Genomic DNA, 5,518 nt, shown 5'->3' with positions numbered 1-5,518 from the left:
CCCTTGTGACGCCCCTGATCCACACTCCCACTGCTCCCAAACGAGTTCACTTGAAATCACAGATGCTTTTTTTTTTTTGCAGTTATGATTAACAAGGACAAAATGATTTGCGGTGTGTGTGTGTGTGTGTGTGTGTGTGTGTGTGTGTGTGTGTGTGTGTGTGTGTGTGACAAAGAAACAGTCATGTCATCTGTGTGCGTTGTGTGCGTATAGAGGAAGTGTGGGTGGGTTGTGGTGTGAGAATTTGTGAGACCCTAGGGAAGATCAAGGGATGTGTGTGGATGTGTGTGTGTGTGTGTGTGTGTGTGTGTGTGTGTGTGTGTGTGTGTGTGTGTGTGTGTGTGTGTGTGTGTGTGTGTGTGTGTGTGTGGTTTCAAGGTCGCGTTCTCCGCTCTACTGCTTCTGGGAAACATTGGAGGATGGGAATATGCTTTCTGTCCCTCCCTACTGCGCACACGCGCGCACGCACACACACACACACACACACACACACACACACACACACACACACACACACACACACACACACACACACACACACACACAAAACCGATTAATCTACATTGTTCAACAATAAACAAACATACCCGTTATTGCTGGACTATAAGCCGCACCTGAATATAAGCCGCACCAGCTAAATTTAGAGCAAAAAACAAATGTTTACATATATAAGCCGCACCTGACTATAAGCCGCAGGTGTCCTTCCTGCTTCCCGCTAGAGCGCGCCTGGTGGCCGTTAGCTGTAAAAATCTAGATATAAATCCTTGTTAACACTTATGTTGCTATGATTTTTTCTCTTCAATGTCCCACGTTGCCATGGTTACCATAGACTTCCATGTAATTGCGCAATTGTGTAAAAAGTGCACGCCCATGCCTAGATGATACACCACGTGTGTGCTCACTGTTCACAGCTTTCAAACAAAAAAATCAGCTTGGAAATCCGTTCAGGCATTCATGATTTATCAGCCATTATGTTTTCTTCAGATGTAAACAAACATGGCTGCCATGTTTGAAAGAATGGGTTGGTATGGGGGTTAAACATGCAATTTCGCGATCGCGATCATGCCTAATACATTTCTAGAGGTCCAAAAAAAAGATTTAAAAAACATTTTTTTGATTTTTTTTTTTCAAAAACGGCCCAAACTCGGGAAACTCGGGGTTGGCACAGCGGTAGTACCTTTTCAAACTCGGGAAACTCGGGGTTGGCACCAGATGTGTTAAAGACCATTGTAAAACTAACTAACTGGCCGTTAGCTGTAAAAATCTATATATAAGCTGCACCTTTGTATAAGCCGCAGGGTTCAAAACATGGAAAAAAAGCCGTGGCTTATAGTCCGGCAATTACGGTACTGTAAGCCAGAGGTTTCCCTTCAATGGCCCAATAGAACTGTAGCTGATAATGACAAATGTTGCATTAATTATACAGTGCTTTTATCCAGATAATTGTACAATGTGCGTTACATTCACACATTCACTTATACCAGTGGCAGAGGAAACCATGCAAGACACCAACCTGCTCACCGGTTGTGGTTCAGCGTGTTGCTCAAGGACACTTCAACACCAACTCAGGGAGAGCCAGAGATCAAACCGATACCGATTCCCTAGCAGTAGCTAAGTACATTTACTCAAGTACTGTAAGAACCACTTTGATGAGACTAATTTCTATAGCCTACCTTTACTTCTACTCCATTATATCCCTATGATACCATCCCAATTGTCTTCCACCATTGTGATTGTTCCTATCCAGCTCAGGAGTGTGCATGTAAATGGAGTCTTGTTGGAGAAAAAAAAAGAGAGAGAGAAAAAAAAAAGAAAAACTACACATCACAGGTCAGTGGCATGAGAGAAAACAGCAGCAAACAACAATCACTTAATCAATCTGCTGATGATTGATTAAAGTTAATCTATCATTCGCAGGGAGAAATGTGGCGCATGGACAGTCATGAGGTTTGGGCCTATACCGTACAGGCCTAGCCTATACTGCCATCTATTGGAGGATGTCAGCCTTGTCATACTAGCCTACAGCCCAAAGTAACCTCTTCTTGAGGTTTTGATTGATTGATTGAAGACTTTATTAGAAGTTTGCATAGGAAAAGGTACAGTTTCATGACGGTACAGTTCACTGGTACAAGGTCTACTAAAAGGAGATCCATGAAAAGACTATAAGCTTATTTCCACAGGAAACCATTTAAGTATCTCATATAACATTGAATGACAGACGAATAGAACACAGTACTATGCAGTAGATATGTAAAGAAAATAAATAATGAGAGAACAAAAAAAGAGTCTAAAGTAAGTAAGTAAGTATATACAAAGAAGGGGGAGGGGAGGGTTGGGCTAGGTTAGTTTTTTTTACCAGTTGCGAACGGCTGCTCTGCTGCCTGTGGTTTTTCAGGGCAATTTTAAAGGATGCTAGTGAGCTGCTTGCTTGAGATTAGGCTACTATATCGTCCACGTTGCCCTTGAAATCAAATCATAGGATATGCACCAGCATCTTAAATGCTATATTTCAATTGGAGAGGGTATATTTTAACAGCTGATATCACTAACTTAGCTGTGAGTGGAACGGTTATCATGCCAAAATATTATCTACAGGACTTGGACCTTAAAAAAAAAGAAGAAAAAAAAAGAAAAGGATAAGCCGACATCTGGTCTGGACCATGTACTAATTGGGAAACTTTTATCCAGTGTGTTTTAAGTTTATACAAAACAAGTGTGATGAAGGCCGATCCATCCTTAATTTCATTCAGTCCAAACTGAAAAGAGTCCATCTTTCTTCCAATTCAATTCAATTCAATTCAATTCAATTCAAAGGGCTTTATTGGCATGAGAAAACATACGTCATTGCCAAAGCAGTGTACACAATACAATACAATCAGAACAAAATATCTTCCACCAATCCCATCAAATGATCCAATCATTCACCTACCTGGATGAACCAGTGACTGATTGATTGATTGATTGATTTGTTCATTCAGATCAGATGACTTGAACAGTGAACACCAGTGGCGCATGTCAAAATTCTTAAGTATTTTCTGTTATAACTTCAGCCTCCACTAGAGGGCGGTGAATGCTCGTGGTGTCTAACTTATCATAGCTCAAACACTGAAATGTGCAATTCCAAGTAAGTAAGTAGTATTATTGAATTCACTTTTTAGTTGTAATATAAAAACAAACAAAGAGTAAACCTTGATTCATTTGTTTAATTCACTCCATACAATTATCCCACTCATCCCAGACAATATTAGCACATAGCCTATTGTAGCCTATATGCTAAATACTTGTACATTGTCCATTAAATACTGTAGCCTACATCATTTTTCCACAACACGTGAGCCAACATGAGAAACATACAGTAATTTAACTCTGATCAATCAAAACAACATAGTGGGATATAAAGCTTACATCACTGTTACTTGACATTAAGCCTACTTCTGTCTGAAAAAAATAAATAAAAAATTGGATGGGGTCATATTGGATTCTTCTGTGTCCAATTATTTATAGATCATTTTGCTATTCTTCATGTGGCTTTAAAATTTGCTTAATGGAGTAAACTTCATTAACCACTTGAACCCCAGCATCCATATTCTGGGAGGAACATTAGCCAAAAATATGTTTCTTTTTTTTTTTAAAGATTTGTTTTTTGGGCTTTTAATGGATAGGGTGTAGACTGACAGGAAACGGGGCGAGACACACGGCAAAGGTCGTCTGGATCGGGAATCTAACCAGCGCCGCCGCCAGGCATCCATGCCTATGTGGCAGTGGATGCTCCTGGACCAGTAGGCCAGCGGGCGCCCGTGTATATACATTATTTTAAAGCAATTTTTTAAACTCATATCTTTGCTTCTGGTGGCTCCTGGATCAACACACTTCAAGATGGGGGTCTCACAGCTAGAAGGTCCTGGGTTCGATTCCCGCCAGGGGACGCTGTGGGTGCTGGGGGCGTGTTTCTCCCTCCGCGTCATCAGCACCCACACCCTAGGTGGGGTTGGCGATAGGGCCTTTCTGTGTGGAGTTTGCATGTTCTCCCCGTGTCTCCTAGGGTCGATACCCTCACAAAAACATGCAGTAATCCTGGTCTCAATAATGCCTCCCCCTTGCCAGCCGGGGCGCCTGATGGAGGGGAAAGGAACTGGTTGGAATAACGTGTTCCTTCCACGCGCTACGTCCATCCCGGGGAAATCCCCCCTGTCAGGTGAAAAGAAGCAACTTGGGCTCCTCATGCATAGAAGGAAGCATGAGGTCAGTCCGTTGTCTCCCCAGGCGCGGCAGAGGGAGAGCAGAGCCCAGGATTACATAGGGCATAGGCAATTGGCACTGGGTGAAAAATGGGTTGCAAAATCGTGGGATAAAAATTATAAAAAAAAAAAAAAAAGATGGGGGTCTGTGGCCAAATAGTCATCACTTTGGGGTTTCAGAAAATTGTTGGGATTTAGAAGACTTTTTTTTTTTTTTTTTTACAATTGTTCTCAGGTCTTAATGTGTTAAAGGGGAAGACCACCCATTTTCAATATTGAACTGTGTCATTAATATACCTTTTAGAGGAGTTGTGTGGAAATAAAATAAAAAGTTCCCCCTCTTCTGTGTTGCCTAGAACTGGAGGATTGATTTTGGAGTTTGTATTGTGAAGTACAATGTGTGATGTCATCAAGTTGTACTTTACAATACAACCCCCCCCCCCACCCCCGACTTGTGTAATGAAGTCGACTTGTCGACTTTTTCGTTAATGCCCTATTCTGAACCCATGACTGTGGCCATTGATTAGATTAGAGTTTGCACCGTTTGAATCAGAGTGTCCACCTGCTGTCTGTCTGACATGTTTTTGTTCTCAAACACATGGACCCTGTCACCACACTAGTGCCGTATGCTATGTATTCCCGTAGGATTTTTTTTGCTAAAATTGATTTTTTTTGCTGTTTTGGCTTCTATAGGGACCAAACTATGAGAAAATGACGGGGGTCAAATTTTCAGACCCCTCCCTCATTTCCTGGGGGCGGGTCACTTCAGTTTTGGCCCTATTCGGCTATGTATCCCCAATTTTCCATAGTTTTTTTTTGCTAATATTGATTTGTTTGCTGTTTTGGCTTCTTTAGGGACCAAACTATGAGAAAATGTTGGGGTTAAAATTTTCAGACCCCTCCCTCATTTCCTGGGGGCGGGTCACTTCAGTTTTGGCCCTATTCGGCTATGTATTCCCAATTTCCCCATAGGATCTTTTTGCTAAAATGTATTTGTTTGCTGTTTTTGCTTCTATAGGGACCAAACTATCAGAAAATAACAGGGTTCAAATTTTCAGAACCCTCCCTCATTTCCTGGGGGCGGGTCACTTCAGTTTTGGCCCTATTCGGCTATGTATTCCCATAGGATCTTTTTCCTAAAATATATTTTTTTTTATGTTTTGGCTTCTTTGGGGACCAAATATCAGAAAATGACAGGGTTCAAATTTTCAGACCCCTCTCCCATTTCTTGGGGGGTCACTTCAGTTTTGGCCCTATTTGGATATGTATCCCTATAGGAT

Source organism: Nannobrachium achirus (genome assembly GCF_963921795.1).
Source record: "Nannobrachium achirus genome assembly, chromosome: 23".
In the NCBI taxonomy this organism is placed as follows: domain Eukaryota; kingdom Metazoa; phylum Chordata; class Actinopteri; order Myctophiformes; family Myctophidae; genus Nannobrachium; species Nannobrachium achirus.
The sequence above is the reverse complement of the archived record's forward strand: the minus strand, read 5'-3'. Positions refer to the sequence as shown.